This window comes from Bombyx mori, chromosome 11 (genome assembly GCF_030269925.1).
Source record: "Bombyx mori chromosome 11, ASM3026992v2".
NCBI lineage: Eukaryota > Metazoa > Arthropoda > Insecta > Lepidoptera > Bombycidae > Bombyx > Bombyx mori.
In genome coordinates this window covers 10760055-10778378 of record NC_085117.1, presented here as the reverse complement: position 1 = coordinate 10778378, position 18324 = coordinate 10760055, and the positions used below count along the sequence as shown (strand labels likewise).

At 34.1% G+C, this 18324-nt stretch overlaps 1 protein-coding gene across 1 annotated transcript in view; it reads left to right on the top strand.

Moving 5' to 3' along the window:
* Nucleotides 1-803: 803 nt before the first annotated feature.
* Nucleotides 804-18324, top strand: part of LOC101740207 (ataxin-1-like) — a 44240-nt gene continuing 26719 nt past the window's right edge. The window contains exon 1 of the mRNA XM_012695064.4: nt 804-1481. The gene's annotated coding sequence lies outside the window, so the exon portion shown is untranslated. The remainder of the gene's footprint in view (nt 1482-18324) is intronic.

Genomic DNA, 18324 nt, shown 5'->3' with positions numbered 1-18324 from the left:
GTCCTGATTATGTCTGACACGATGCGTTTAAGAGTGTATAACATGCATAAAAATCGAACACTCGCAAAGTCCAACTTCAAATACAATATATCCAGGTATTATTACGAGGGTGCATATCGATTCTGGTAACCGTATCTAGCCATAAGCTTGTCTGCATACCTTCACTAATAAATGAAATCGATTCAGGTTACAACTCGCGTCACTCAAGAAAGCGCAGCGATGCGATGTGCATGCGATACATTTGTAACAAGTTCCAATAGTGAAACATATTCATTCATACGTTTGTTGTAAACTTAATCTTTAGATTTTGGAGTCAGTCGCACCGATACAACAGTCATTTTTTTCTTTTTTAATTCATATCTAATCAGATAAATAAATCGGTTGCTCAAAGACTTAACAATGAAATGAGACGAGAACATTAAAATATTAAAATTGAAAATTTACGACTCTACTTTGCTAACTATAAACTAAGAACTTATCTCGTTTAGTGAACATTTTTGGTACAATGGCCCTGGTTAGCTCTAATTATGGTGAAAGAAAGCCATAAACACAGTTACCATAGGTATGTGAGTACGAGCTGTGCGATGACGTAAGCAAAGTTCGAAACCGGTCCGGGAACATTTCTGCTCGAGATGTGTGGGAAATAACGATAGAGAGTAGATTATAGTAGATGATAGTAGACCAATATGGATATTAAGACTTTTTACACTAAAATAGACTGATTCCAGAAAATAATGAGATTAAATAAATGAAAATATGGCTTACTCTACATGCTCTACGTTTCAAATTAATTCATGATTTGCATTTGCAAAAAAGTCTTTAATCCTTGATTTTAATACTAGTCTATTAATTTAATCCTCTTCTTTTGTTGACTCAACCTCTGGAAGGTGCCGTAAGTTTCCGGATTCATTGTGGGCACTACGTGCGTGCTTACAGTTTTTATGCATGTATTGGTGGATGGCAGGTTCTACCGGCGTGCGGCAGCGGAGCGCGGCCCAGGGGGGCATACTTACTACGTGATTAATCCGCGCCCCCTACCCCCGCCCCCCCGGGCGGCAGGCGGTGGGCCGCGGCCGGGCGCTCCGTACTCGCGCCGGGTTTCCTCGTCCCCGCGCCTCACGGCCACTCACTACGCACGGGGCTCCGCGTAGTGCCACTGCCAGTCGCGCTGCGACCTGCGCCGACGTCGCACATCGTTCGCGTATTTCTGATCGTCACATCGACCCGTCATATCATTCATGCAGATCTCTGCCCGTTGATTTACCTGCTGTGACCGCAGCGAGAAGACGCGCGACCCGCGAGTGACAAACAAAAGCGGCCGTCGCATCCGTGCACTTTTCCTTCGGTATTTGAACGCACGGAACCAGTTAAGAGTGAACGATAGACTTTTCCTCGGATGAGACCTCCGGCTTACCGCCGTTGTAGTGATCCACGGCCTGCGATGCTGCGCCCGTGACCGTCTCAAGACAATACCACGAAACGTAAGGAAATAATTTTGATGGCACAATCGGGTGGCTTGCGTGCACGGCCCGCCTTCCTATTTGCATGGCGCATACGAGTGGATTTTATTTTCGTCTGGCGGGCTGTGTGTGCGCGGGCGAGAGTGTGCGAGCCGGCGGTGGTGTGCGCGCTGCTTGTCTGTGTGTGTTCCACGGTAGAGACTCGAGACGGCTATTCTCTGGTGCTCCGCTTTATTTAGGTTGTTTCCGAGCGTATCGGCTCGTTTCAGTCTAACACCACCGCCTACCTCTATCACTGCCTCTATCTTAAATTTAAGATCATTTCATTCAGACAATTTTAGGCAGTAGTAATGAAAGTACTGCTATGTGTATTTGTATCATGAAATCAAGTACAAAAAAGGTACTGAATTCATTGAATTTGCCTGAAATGACTGCTATTCACAAATCGTTAAGAGTCGTCAGAGTAAACAAGCAAGGTAGAGCTAGCTATAAGCAATTCCTCATAGACTGTGTATAGTGGTGTGAGAACCGGTCCAACAGTGTTACCGTGTTGGCAATATTAACATTTTCTACAATTCAATGTGCGTTACATGTCAATGATCTCGGAACACTAAGATTTTTCTTTTGAATCTAAATGTTGTAGCCCTTCTTTTAGAAAATGGTTTGTTTATTTGTTACTTTTGAGCCAAAATATCACGGGTTTTGTTGGACGATAAACATTTACGATTGATATCCAATATCAAACTTGATATCCAAGATAAACCGTCCGTTTCTCAGTCGGTTAGGTGGAAGAATAGTTTAATGGTGTAAGCTTATTTACGACACCGTTAATGATCAATTTAAATGTATATTTGGAATGATTTTAGCGATGGCAACTTCAAAGTGATTACACGTGTATACTTAAGGTACTAAAATATTGGATCTTAAAATATGATCGAACAGATAATAACAATTCGTCAAGTTTGAAAACGAACTATACATTTATTGTACCAGAATTCATAATTTCTGTGTTTACTTACTCTAAATTACGTCATCTGAGGTTAATAACGGTAATGTAGACACAGAGCTCGCTTAAACAACAATTAGTAAGGGACAAACTATGCCGATAACAACGTGGTTTAAATAGTTATTGTTCTAATTGTAATTAGCTTTAATATTAAACATGTTTATTTTAGTTAGGGGCATCATTCATAGCCGATAGTATACTTCAAATAGCGCACGTTGGAAAAATGCGATGTAGGTAGTATTAATTTTATTAGTACCTATTTGCAATATTGAAAACTGCAACAGTATCTATATTACCCGTAAATCGGTCGTATATATATATAATATATATAAAGGTTGTATTTGATACAAGAAAAAAATTTAATTATATAGTTGTAATTATATTAAAATTATAAAAAAACCCGACCTTGAAGGATTAACGAATATCGAATGTGTAGTAAAAAAATACCCCATTATGGAATCTAATTGATAGAGCGTTGTTGATAAATCTGACAGTATTGTTTCCATAACAAATTGTTCTGTAGGAACGTCTAAGCAATAATACAACGTGTAAATAAATATTGCTCAAGTTTAACGTTATTATTAGAACAAATAGGAAAACTACACGGTCGAGTCGGACTGATACCCTCTGACCGATGACATATCCACGTTGTTGTCATATTTATGTAAAATTATATTTCTCGGCACCAGAAATATAACGTGTTTTTTTTTTTTGCAAACTTCCCTCATGAATTGAGTTTTTAGTTTTTTTCGTTTAAAAAATTTCTCAAAAATAACTTATCCTATTATAAAATGGTAGCATAAATGCCAGAACACTTAGCATGACACATGAGCTCGAGTTCTTAATTGTGTTGTTTAATGATTACCTAATCCCATATATTTAGTCAGAACACACGGCTGTTTCACGGCAGAAATCCTCCTCGCGTCGTTTTCCTCATTACTGAGGGTCGAGACTCCCCCGCTGAATCAGTTTCTCCCGTACGACTTCCCTCCATCTGCCGCGATCCTTTGCTTCATAAAGGCATTGTGGAAATTGATGCTCAGAGAAGATCGTATTTGGTCCGACCATCTCGTGGGACTGCGTCCTCTGGGACGTTTGCCATCTACCTTTCCTGTCACCATCAGCTGTTCAAGATTGTGACCCTCTTTACGAGCAATATGTCCGAAGAATACCAGCAGAAATAGGGGATGGCAATACGTACACGTGTAAAATGCTATAAATGAGTCGTCTATTATCAAAGGTGGCAATCTGTGCATTTGGACAAAAAAATGTTATTGATATGTCAATACAGATTGATTTGAATATAATCGTCTCCTTCAAAGAATACGGTTCAAAACCTGCATTAAATAAAGGTTAATACTTAACCTGTTATTTATCTAAGATGTCGTTCAGAAGAGTTTTGTGACTGCCAATGGAATACAAAGTCAATAATTCGTTTTTCTGATTTACCAAGAATTGTCCAAAAGTCACATTGCCGGCTTTGATAATAGTCGACTCAAATATTATATCAAGTCGTATGCCTATCAAATTATTATACCTGTTTCAACCTTGTACCGTAACAAGTGCAACAATATAATAAAATGTTAGATAACAACGGAAAGTAAACATTATTAATGATATAACTATTTAAAGCACGTAATATTGGTTAATATTATCAAGAAGTCGTTTTCCTAGAATGCGAGTCAATTTAGATTTTATGTCATTAAAGTTCTGGTCACGTGTGGTAAAATATAGAACGGAATATAATATATAGTATTGATGTGATTTACTCATCTCGGCCTTCAGTGTAACCATTGTACGAAATAGCATAATAGTGCAGACCTTGTGAAGGAAGATATACGAAATTATAATAACGAATTCATAGATGTAGGTGTATTATGTTATTTTTCTGCTCGGGATAACTTATACAATCTTAAAAGTTGTTTCTGTCTTCTAGAATTTCAATTTTTTAATTAATACTTGTGACCACTATTCATGGGTGGTTGTCACAAACCGAATAGTGTATCAAAATATTCAGTTATATTGATAGTGCTATGCTTGAAACTTTCCCCTGAAGTGCAAACTACAACTATAGGCAGTTTTAAATCAACTAGAGGTCCCGCAGCAGTCGAAATTCGACTATAATTAATTGGAATTGTAAGTTTGTACACTATTATGATTGTATTTTATACTTCTATAATCACAAATTTCGCCAAGACTACACTATAAAAAATATTAATAAAGACAAACAATATTTAATCTATTCTCAATTTGACAACAAACGTCAAGAACAAAAGTTTGACAATAAATAGTATGCATGCGTGTGTGCGTCAAATACATGGTATGTAGTGTGTGTAATGTTTTCTTTATTGATTTAATGTATCTTTTATGCATTATTTAAAAAAAATATTAGTATTGTGCACTTCTTCTCTATATTCTCTATAAGTGAGGAAAATCTCATACTCCTCCGTCCGTGCAATTTTCGTAAAAAGGGATACAAAGTTTTTGCTTCACGTATTAATATATAGATAAGATAAATGAAGGTGTATATTGAGCAAGCTACGTAATTCGAACTACGACTCGTATTAACAATTTAATAGGAAAAAAAAAGCATTTTACATATGGTCCCATACTGACAGCACATGTGTAAGTCTTGGAGCGTAATCATTAATGTACATGATCTTACTAGACTATTAAGTTTAGTAATTTTATTAACCAGAACATACGGGTGCGTGACGCTGACCATTTCAAACTACTTCCACTATCCCATCTTCTCTATGAATTCGCAATATCGTTGTCTTTTTAACTTGACCTTCCCGTAAATTAATACTCTGATTTTCCATTCCAACGCCTTAGACTAATGAAGAGTGACGTTAGCGGTCATAACCGGTTTTAACTGTAAACTAAATCACACTACAAATTGGGTACATGTTGTTTCGACACTAAATATTACGAAGATGATAAACGGAACTTGAGCTAGAAAATACTAAGAGTAATAACATGTTCCCAATCTTAAGGCATAATCTAATCAGCCCACTGAGTTTCTCGCCGGATCTTTTCACTAGGTCGCGATTCCGATCCGTTGATAGATTCTGCGTAACAATGCTCTCGCTGGAGCTAATGTTAGCAAGTTCTCTCAGGTTGAGCCCGTGAGCTCACCTACACGTTCGGACGTAGTTGGAATAGCACCTTAAGTTACCAGAGAATAAGTAGGAAAAAACAAGGCTAAACCCAATTTCCTATTGCACCAGCTCACATTAACGTAAAGCCTTTATACTTGGCAGCGAGCTTGAGGTCTTAATATTGATGGTCTTGTTGTATTAATCGAATTTTTTAATGATTAAAACTGATGAAATGATAAAATGGTAATTAAATCTTGAAACATTGGATGTTAAATTATATTATATTTCTATATTTCGCTAATAATGTGCAATTGACCTTGATTGTTTGGGGTGCATCACTGTGCTAGTTTTTTATTAAAATGAAACACGTGTATTGTCTGTTTTTGTATAAAAAAGAATAAATTTTGATATTCGATGCTATTCAGTCCCTATTAATAATAATTATCACCTCATTTTTGGTATTTTTTTGTAATTAATTTTAGAGTATTCTCCCGTACATCCAAGCAGCCTATATAGTGATCTAAGTCTTGTTCATTTGCTATTAGACAATGCTTTAGATTGTTGCCGATCATTCTCTCTCGTGCTCGTGATAATAACATGCTTATAAAATTAAACTAGAACGATTTGTTTTGAATGCTGCGAAAAGCGTCGAGATAAATTTTTACAGCTGTGTTATATATCGGTCTTTTATCTGTATTTTGAGAACGAGTAGCAGGGGTCAGGCTATTACATTAATTTAATAAAAATACATAAATAACACGTTGAGCTGTGCGATAATTTTAATAATTAATATTTATATTTCATTTTGCAATCGTTTCGCTCGTTTGACATCTTAAAAATATATATTATTGTTTGACAAGTAAAAAACACGCACGGCAAATCGAACTAACAATTAATTTTATCTTTTTTTTATCCTGTTGATACTGGTGTGGGTGTTAGAGTGAAGTTATAAAATTATTGCATTGTCATCCGCCCGTTGACGAGTGAGCAAACTTTCAATTTAATCAGACATCTTGAAGTCTTTGAAAATGACGCTAAAAGATTGATATTCACACAAACAAACATACACACATACTCAGCTAATAAAAACGTGTTAAAAATGAGACAACAGGGTCGACAATTATTTTATTACTAGCTGAGTCCCGCGATGTTACCCGCGGTTATTTTCGTACCGCGGGCGACGCCGCGGGGCGAAGCTAGTCTAAAAGAAGTCGCCTAAATTACTCCTTATATCATCAGCTACCTATCAGTGAAAGTCCCGTCAAAATCTGTCCAGCCGTTCCAGAGATTAGCCGGAACAAAGAGACTACAGAGAAATTTAAAAAAAAATGCTATTTTGGTATATGTACTGTGTATACATACTTACGCATTTAATAAAAAGTGTTTATTTTATTATTACAAACAGACACTCCAATTTTATTTATTTGTATAGATTGAAGCAAAAAAATATACGTTCAGTACAGAAAAATGAGTAGAAATTTTTATCCGATATATTATAACAAGATTAATAGAACGTGCTGAAAAACTGAATTAAAACCACAGAATGAAAAAAAATTCTCCATCTTTGAACAGGAGATATCATAAAACATTCATGAGATTAAAAGATTAAAAACTGTACAATAATGAACAAGTACATAGCAGTCTTTGCAAATAAATACAAAAGCATTTTTTACAGATTGTTTTATCTTTAATCCTTACAAAATTTGTCGAATGTTAATAATGACATTATAAGTAATTCACTTACGGCGATTTTGGATAGAGCATTTTTTTTTTAATTTTTACGAATTAAATCTCTAGTCGTAAATACGTAAACATTAAAATACTATGTAGGTAGAATTATGTGTTGTCTATCTAATTTACTACCCTTAAAATTATTTCGCCTATCTATAGCTATAAAGCCGAAAATCAATTCGTGATCGTCATCAAGTATTAAGATTTGACTTCGCCTTGTTTGTCTTATACATATATACATAACTATTATTATCAACAGTACGATATTCGACTGATATGCTATTCAATATATTTATTGAACCTTCAGAAACAAAACCTTGATTATTAAAAAGAAATGCACTCAATTATGTTCGCGATCATAACTTTTCGTCACGAGTATCATATCCCTGTAAAAATAAAAAACTAAAATAATTCTTTCGTTCGTATTTACCTTGATAGATATATAATCTATCCTTGAAAAAAGTATTTGTTCGGTCGATTAAAACTTCTTTAATCTGTTATTATAGCTTCTATTATAACTTCAATAACAATGTATTTTAAATATGCATATATTTATTCTCATATTGCAGGCAATTCTCATATTGCAGGCAATATGTCCAGGAATTAATGGCCTATCCAACAAATTTTCAAAATTACTGATAACAAGAACTATAAATACTGAAATCTTCCACGTATTACTAATGGGACTAGACCACGAAAAAAAAATACAATGAAATGTAAAAATTTCCGACGCGCGGCGTCGCTACAATATAAATATGTACGTACGGTTTTCTATTTTTAAAACATATAACAACAACAAAATACATAAGTTATTTTATATCAACGACGTTTATTCAATAAAGAGGCATTTGCCAGAAAACCGACGTACATTGCAAAGAAAATAAAGAGATACCGGCATAAATCGAACTGTCGCGCACGCACACATTCGTAAGTACTTGTCGCGTCGAGATCAGCGAGTGTGGGATGTGTTATCAACCAACTACCGCCTACACGTAACATCAAATGCTATCAGCTGCATTATAACGATAATACACTAGTGCCTATATTATAGGACATTTGTGATACGAGCAAGGTTTATTATTATTGTTATTATGTACAAAGTTTTTATTCTCGATTTTTTATAAATTTCGATAAATACTGAAAACCACGGGCCTAAGCCAAGTGGAGAAATTTTCAGTTTTAATTTCGTCTGATGTCTGAGTTCCGAATAATCCGTCACGTATTTAAAAATGTGGCTTTTTGCATGGTAAAAAAAATATCTTTGGGTAAACCTAATAGCTTGATGGAGTCTTGAAAGTACTTTGGTATGAGTTATGTTTGGGTAAAGCTTGATGGAGTCTTGAAAGTACTTTCGTATGAGTCCAGTGCTGGAAAGCACCAGCGGTACAATATATACTTTATTCATTTTCCAAACTCTAGTAATTTCTTCATGTAATTCTGTATATTTATGTATTTTTTCATTTATTGTTTTCTCCATATTATGCGTATTAGGAACTGCTATGTCTATTAAATGCACTACTTTATTTATTTTACCAATTATTATTATTACATTAAATAATAAATTTAATTTAATTTTTATAATAGGAATTCTATCATTAAACAATATTATAACATTCTTTAACATTTCTCGAATGATATCCGTTAATAATATTTTTCATAATTCCTAAATACTAGAAGTTGACTTTCTTTTAATAAAGCAAATTTGCCTTTATTTCTGTCCCTAAGCGTGAAGCTGCTGCTTAATTGAATGTGTTAAAATATTTAATTTAAGTATTCAAATAGTTTCTGATTCAAATAGCTTAAGACTTACGAAGTGTGGATAGGGGGTGATTAAAGAAATTAGTTTATTGCTGCTAAAGAACTTTAAAAATAAAATTTGCTCCGTTTTTCAAACAGTTCATTTTATTTGTTTACTCCCGTAATATATAAATTATATATTACTAGCTGACCCGGCAGACTTCGTAGTGCCTCAATCGATAAATAAAAGACACATCAAGGGGACACATCAAAGGAAAAACAAAATTGTTTGTTTTTATATAATTCCGAGCTTTTTTATATTTTCTCACCTTTCAAACCTTCCCTGGACTTCCACGAATAATTCAAGATCAAAATTAGCCAAATCGGTCCAGCCGTTCTCGAGTTTTAGCGAGACTAACGAACAGCAATTCATTTTTATATATAAAGATTTTAGAGTACAGTTTTGTTTCATCATCGCCTCGTTAACCAGATCTTAATACCTATACTCAAATAAACATATATGAGTGTTTTCGACTTTTCGTTTCTCCAATGATCGACTCAAATTGCAAACCTTGAGCCAATTTTCCGTAAATACGTATTGTAACCTACTTTGAAAGCAATACAGTAAAATGATTCGATTTATTTAATGTCTATACAAGCTGCGAATTCCAACAAAATTATCGAATTCCAAAAAGGAAAAAAGTAAAGTTGTAAAGAAATAGTGATCCTTCTCATTACTATACTTCTGAAGATACAGTTCATTCAGTAATGCTGCGAAATAAGACGAAGCTAATTATGTTTCAGCTTAGTATAATATGATGCCATCAAAGTACGCTTTATCAATATACGCCTATAATATAAATAAGTAAAAGAAAATAAATATGAATATCATCATGGGAATATTAATTAATTCCAATTAGTGTTTTGTCACGCGTTGCTGAATTTATTAATGACAAGGAGCGCCTACATTGTATACATATAATGAATTTAACCATGACTTACAAAAACATTGAGCCTTTTACCAAATCAAATTTGAGCACATATGTTCTAGTCACTACTCGCTGAATTGAAAGCAAAGATGGCCAATAAATTTTCATAATTACGAACTTCAATGTTGGTAAAATTCTTGAAACTAGAGGTCCCGCAGTAGTCGAAATTCGACTATAATTAATTGGAATTGTAAGTTTGTACACTATTATGATTGTATTTTATACTTCTATAATCACAAATTTCGCCAAGACTACACTATAAAAAATACTAACAAAGGCAAACAATATTTAATCTATTCTCAATTTGACAACAGACGCCAAGAACAAAAGTTTGACAATAAATAGTATGCATGCGTGTGTGCGTCAAATACATGGTATGTAGTGTGTGTAATGTTTTCTTTATTGATTTAATGTATCTTTTATGCATAATTTAAAAAAAATATTAGCATTGTGCACTTCTTCTCTATATTCTCTATAAGTGTGGAAAATTTCATACTCCTCTGCCCGCGCAATTTTCGTAAAAACGGATACAAAGTTTTTGCTTCACGTATTAATATATAGATAAAATGATAAATAAAAATTATGACAAATGAAGATTACCTAAAGTTCAAGCTTATTCAATAAGAACTGCACAACAAATGTAACAATTATAATTTATCAATAAACTTTGATAACGATTTTTAAATTATAAACCCTATTAAATGAATTGTCAATGAGGAAATAGTTGTAATTTATACATAATACACAAATAGTTGCTGCATTTAAAAATAATTTTCTCATCACGCTTCATTATTCCTAGGGAAATATTATCATAAATTTAATTGAAATCTAGTAACGGTATCAAAAACAATTAATGCTTTTTTTTTAATAGATTCCTAAAAGGATCTATCTGTTCGCAGCGGTTGTCATTCTTTTTTACTGACATGCGAGCGTAATTCGAATTGTATTCACGGTTGCTCACGATTGGCAGTTCATTAGGAATTCGGCAATGTCGAAAACTGTTATATTTTCCACGTTAAACCTTCGGAGACTTCGGCGTAATGCGTCAAGATAGGCGTTAGTATTTAGATTGGGCTTGCACGGGCCCGACTGCCTATTTAAGTCTAAAGAAAACCATTAACTTAGTCTAAAGTTAGTCTAAAATAAAATCATCACCCAACTCAAATCCACTAGATTGACTGTTCGTGATCCGAAGCTGATGTAAGATTTAGATCAAGAATAGCTCAAAAGATACAATTGCGTTGTGAAAATTTACAAGGCGTTGCGCTTGTTCTCATCATTGGCTATTTCTGGTGTTCGTAAAACAATGCGGTTCGTGCAGTAATTTGCATCTCAATATATGTATTATACAAACGGACATTGTTGTGTTAAACAATGAATATGTTAAGGGAGTGTGTTTATCAACAACGCCCTTACAAACGAATTGTACTTTGGTTTTGTTCGGTAAACAATTATTATTGAATTCACAATGTTAGTCGGTGTGCATTTGTGTATCAAACAACAAACAACCGTGACTGGAAGTTACATATTAGATTTTTTTTTGTTCGTTTCATTCAGCTGACAAATTACATTTGGAGGTTAAATATCTAGAACATTCCTTAATTATCTATGAATAAGAAAGCTGTTAAGAATTCGGAATGTTTGGAAAAACCAATTTGCGATAATCAATACGCGAAAAGCGAATGAAAAAACTATTATATTCGATGTTAATTCCTTTGTTAAATTAATTCTGTTAATATTCTTTGTAGCGTTGCAAGTTGTAGTTATAGGTACCACGATACTGCCTATTTCTATTGCTAATCAACGTTTACGTTATGGTTAATAGGTTCCGGTTTATCCTTACCGTTCATTCGCCCATTTCAACCAAAGAGTATTTATTTTGTTATTTTTCTTGAATATTTAATTTTCATTTTTATTAAGAATCCCTTTAATTATATAGAAAGGTGAAAAGTTATTTTGTTTAAGCGACATTTTTGCAACTTTACAGGAGAGTTGTTTTTTTTATTGCCCTTGTAGGCAGGCATACGGCCCACCTGATGGTCAGTCGTTACCGTCGCCCATGGACTTCAGAAATGCCAGGGGCAGAACCAAACCGCTGCCAGCCGTGATTTAAAGTTTAAAATTTGAAAAAATATTGTAACAAAAAAGTCCTCAGCTATTTGAATGGAGTAAAGTTAATTAAAGTTCAATTAAAAACATAGAACTGTTGATGCTAATACCAAATAAAACGCACCTTTAATTATAAAGATAAATATCTCTTAAACCAAATATCATTTCACCCCTCGATATACATTTTATGTAAGCAGTGTGACCCGTAAAATTGTTTTCCTTTTACGTAAAGCTGTTTACTTATTTATGCTAGACTTGTTCCCTTTGATTTATCAGGAACGCGGTTGATGGACGTTGTTGACCCATCTCAAAGAAACTAAACTTGCCTAAAAATGGAAATTACCTCCTTGTTCTTGAATATTTTCTTTTTGGGTACGCACCACCATGGACACGGTGATCTAATTACTTAAGCTTACTGGTGGTAGGACCTCTTGTGAGACCGCACGGGTAGGTACCACCACCCCGCCTATTTCTGCCGTGTAGCAGTAATGTGTTTCGGTTTGAAAGGTGATTCAGCCGTTGTAACTATAATGAGACCGTAGAACACATATCTCAAGGTGGGTGGTGAGATTTACGTTGTAGATGTCTATCGGCTCCAGTAACCACTTAACACCAGGTGGGCTGTGAGCTCGTCCATCTATATATGCAATAAAAAAACATAGGTTGTATGAATTCTTGAATAGAACACACAAATTGTGTCTATTTATAATTTTTATCTTTACTGGAAGGTCTTTACTGTGACATTTTTATTCTGTATGGTGACCCTGTTCCGCTTTTTCTGTGTTGTGACTACTGCTAGTTGTATGTGTATTTCTTGAAACTATGCGCGGGCCACCTATTGTACGCAGATGGTACTATTGTAACATAACATCAGATAGGGTGTGAGTTCGTTCACACGAAAAAAAGATAATTTGTTATAAACTTGTGCCTATCAATCGTCGATATTGTTCTCGAATTGATAAATAAGTACATTGCAAAAGGCAACGACCTAGAATTCCCAACGTTCACAGGCGTATTAACCAAGTCGCTAGTATATTCAAAGGAAATGAAACAAATGTACCAAAAACGCTGAAAAACATTAAGCTATCCGAGGTGCAAGTTTTTTTTTATTGCCGTATAGGCAGACGAGCATACGGCCCACCTGATGGTGAGTGGTTACCGTCGCTCATGGACGTCAACAATGCCAGGGGCAGAGCCAAGCCGCTACCTACCGTTTAATACTCTCCACAAAAATATTTGTACTCCAGTAAGACCCTAGCTATCGTTTCGCAAACGTAAACCTGTGTGCTTAGTGCGAGTTTTTAAACGTTTTCGATAGCGTAAAAGTTAACTCATATTTGTATGGAATGGGATCGTTTGCCCACGTTTGCCGCTAGGGGCGCTGTTCCAACTGCATACAAAATTGGATTAACTTTTACGCCCTCGAGAACGTTAAAAAACTCACAGTAAGCACACAGAACGAAGATGCGAAAGTGATTGAATATAAGAATCGTTTGGATTAAGTAACCAGTGGCGGTGATCGTCTAATGAATGGGCCGGTCGTCCGTGCCGGTTACGTAACGGCTTTCGCGATACACCGTGCAGCAGAACTTGTGAAACAACACTTATGCAAGAAATACGCTGTACGCAAATACCTCTTGCATACATCGTGCTAATGCATTGCGTCGCCCATGCGCAACTTATTGGACAAACTACCCGTACACACATGCACTTGGCATTGTCACAATTATTCCTGGAATAATTGCGATATTATGTCATGCAAGTTTTATTGATAAGCCGCTATTTCTAAGTTTCATAGAAAATATTTTAAAATATGTATTATTTGTTGTTGCATATAAAATTATTACGTACGTAACTATTATTGTTATCAATTGTTGACTTCTAATAGAATTATTTCTGTAATGTTTCATATATAAATATTTTTTTTGGTTTTTTTTTTAAATCTCTTTTCGATCGTATCAATCTTCATTTCAATTGTAAATGACAACCAACTCTTTAAGCTCTATTGTGTTTTCCTTACTAGGTGAACCTTTCGGTAATCATTTATGTAATCTTCTGTTATCGTATCGTCCGTACGTACACAAGTCTCACTGAAATGGCACGTGTAAAATGTTAGACGAAAAACGCTTTTGAAATAATATATGTAATATATTCAATTAACGTACATTTTTATTCACTTAAAATTATCGCGCATCAATTAAATTAAAGATACAAACAAAAATCGTTATCTAAATCTTATCCTTTGTTATTTATTACATACATTCAGATTGTAGTATTTGTTTCATAAAAGTGTATTTACGCAAATGGCTTACGATGATAATACAGAAACATATTATGCGATAACGAAAAGAAAGATTATAATCGGTTACTCGAGAATTCTGTTTGCTGTGAAGTTAGTAATGATAAAATACGAGTATGTGAAATATATTTCAATTTCGGTCTGATAATACTTAGTTGGTTAGATTTTTATGAATCAAAATTATTGTTAAATTATTACTACGGATGTTCCGTTATAACTATTGAATCATGCATCCGATTGACTTGAAACTTGGTATCCATGTAAAAAATACATGTACTTAATGGATAGATTATTTATGAAGGATTATTTATGGATGAATATTTATATGAGTGTTGGACTCCCTAATAATAATGACAATAAATAATAATGTTAATTTTAAATGCCCAGCGAAGCGGGCGAGTACGGCTAGTTAACTTATACGATTAACAAATAACATTAGCTGGATTCGAATAGTTTACGATTTAAATAATTTTTAATGATACAATCTATGTATTAAAACTTTAAATGAATGTCATACTATTTGACCTATTGAATTAAATAAATAATGATTCAAAGAACTAATAAGATATTACCCTACAATTAACAAAAGGTATACTAATGCGAAGAATTTCAGTTTAGGTGACATTCCTTAGATTCCTTCCATGAATTCGCCTAATTTAATGTCAATGTAATAATATCAATACGTAATATATAATATGTAATAAAGTCAAGATAATTTATTAGAAAAAGTAAATGTGTCTCTATCGAAATATTACGAAACTATAATGGATTCAACTCCGACCTTAGAAAGACTCTTTTGCATAACTTGTTCAATGAATATGCGATACCTTATTCAAACAGTCTCTATTTTATAATTAATTGCAAACAGAGTTTACATTACATTTATGTTTACAACATTAAACAAAGTTTTTTCTTTTTTTCTTTAGCGCACAGTATTTTTTGCTTTCTGTCTAAATGTTTTACATCGAAATATATTATAATTTTTTATAATTATATATTTAAAGGTACATATCTATGCATATCATTTCTAGCCGTCATAGTACAAGGAATCCAGATTTGAAGCCAGATAATCGTTTATAATATGTTCAATTTTAATTTATAAGTTTCACGTCCAGATTTCTATTTTTCATTATCTCGTTGCATTAATAGAATATATGTAGGTGTCTAAAACATAGATTTTGTCTTAGACTTTCTCATACAATGTTATAATATAATATTACATGTTTCCCAAGTTTCGGGGAAACATTAAAAAGGAAATGAGTACAAACTTATGTTTAATATAAATACTAATGTTTTTGTTAATACTAATAAAACGCGTAAAAACATTTACTTTTTACTGATAGTCAGTAAGCATCGATCTAACTGGAAAAGCCTCCGGGCCACCAGTAATCCTTCAATCATAAAAAAAGAGCTGTAGAAAAGGGCATGGTAGTAATTAAGATCTTGAATTAAAAAAAATATTTAAACTGAAATTGTATTCCTTAAAGATCATGTTAAATGTTTTTTTTTTTTGTTTTACATCGATACTGCATTTGTCAAAGATATAAGATGATATTTTTAACAACGTTACAAACGGTTAGTTTTAACAACAAACAAAAACAAATAACCTTTTTTGTTCAACCACTTCAATGACAACGATTGTAAACTAGTGTACTTAATCTTTCGGGAAAACATAACCTATCTATCGTAGCTTATCTCAAAAGCGATGAAGTATGCCGTAATACTTCATATGCCGTAATGCTCTTAAATCCCCGCTTCACAGTTGAATCAAGTAAGAAAATCCGTCGATATGTAACAATGAAACATTTCTGAATGTTATCAATTCGCAAAATGGTTTCCAACATGGATGTTAATACGTTAGGCCGTGTACACGACGGAGGTATGTGTGGAGGATGTAACATAAGGCTGCTTTCACGGTTAGTGGACGGTAGTGTTGATGTGGCGATAGTAGCGGCCTTGCGGCGCGGTCGACTGCGGCGCCCCGCACCGCGCCGCACGTGGCTGTATGCGGTGACGTCACACTCGCACGCACCACACTACGTTCAAGTTCAATGCTGACTATTAATTTCAACGTACCTCAGCACCACCACACACCCGCCACAACAGGTACATCAAGCGACTCGCAACACGACAAGGACGTATATTGACTCGTTGAAGACAGATAAAAAGGAAATTAAGCGATGTACTGAATTTGAAGGTTATAACGTAACCTCGAAATTTTAAACGCCTGTTATCGCGTATTATAATATTTTTTTGATAAACAAACACGTGGATTCTCGAGCTATTTCAGATTCATAAATGTTTTTTTTTCTCATAATACATTTTGATCGTCCGTGATGCAACGTCTTTTTGCTTTTGTTTTCCAAAGTAGTGTTATTCATGGTACATTAACGGACAGACTTTTGCAACTTTGTTTTAGTTCTAGATCGGTCACGGTTATTTCGTTGGATACCTTGGTTTTTGTAATCTACTGTTACCTCTTAAAACCTCTCCTTTGTTTTGTTAAATTAAAAAAGCTTAATCACTAATTAAAATTAAGGCCGTCAGCGCAAAAGTGGCCTAACCCACAATTTTTTATATTCAAGCTTATATGTATGTATATTGGAATTTATTTAAAATATAATAAATTTTGATGCAAAACCGGCCTATCCATGGTTTCACCCATAGATAACAGATGCTTTGTAAACATTATTTTTGCGCGTATTGTTTTTTTGCCTACTGAAATTCAAATTCATGAAAATTTAAACCTAATTGCCTCCATACTAACTATGGTAAGCTTAAGCCAATTTTGCGCTGACGGCCTCAATTATCTTCTGTATCTAGAGGGTCTAATGGTACACAAGTCGATTTTACTAGGAGAAAGATGTTTACGAATATTCGTAAATATTACCAATCCGAACCATCAAGAATGTTTCTAAGAAGCATTATGAAAACAGCCTCGGATCCATTGATCGAGGGTTCCGTGAAGAACTCGTGCTGGAATATCAACATTACGCCAAAACATCACAAGCACGAATTCATTGTATCGAACCGTGGTATTATTGCCACTAAGTAGTAAACGATAAGCCCATTCCTTATCAAAGATTGCGAGTTGTAACATCGTCAGTTGGAATTATATCCGAATAGCTTTAATTATCATTAATAGAATCTTAAAAGAAGATTGCAATCAAGGAAAAGATTGTACCAATTGACGTAATTGGTTCATCGCATTATATTTTTTTCTTTTTTTCTGTGGTGGGAGAGTGGGTGGAGCTCACGACCCACCTGATGTTAAGTGGTCAGCAGAGCCCATAGGCATCTACAACGTAAATGCCGCCACCTACAACGTAAATGCCGCCACCTACCTACTTGAGATATGAGTTCTAAGGTGTCAGTTTTTACAGTACAACGGCAGCCTCACTAATTGGGAATAATCACCAATTTGGGATCTCGTCATCGTCTACGGATTTTTTTGGAATTTTTCTCCAATGTTTGTATCCGTAACAAACTTATTTTACAAATATCATAATTTTAGATGTGAAGTAATTAGGTGGCTGTTTAATTAATTATAGTTTTTGAAGTTGACTTAATGTCGATTAAGGTCACCTTTGATGTAAGATGTAATAAGAAACTTTACAAATTACCGGGAAAGATTTAAACATTACAATAGCCACACAATACTCAAGCCTCAAGGTGTTTTATTCAAACAGTCTTAATTGTTTATTACCTTCTATTTTAAGGTTTCATATTTCCATGTCAAGATGATTCTTTTATTCGTCTACTGCAAATATACATAAGTAAAACTATTGAAACGCGTAGATGATTACTCAATTTAAAAAAAAACACTATTTTGTCTAACTATTAAAAATACTGGCCATCTAGTTTTCGTTATTTAAATAAGTTAATGTTTAGT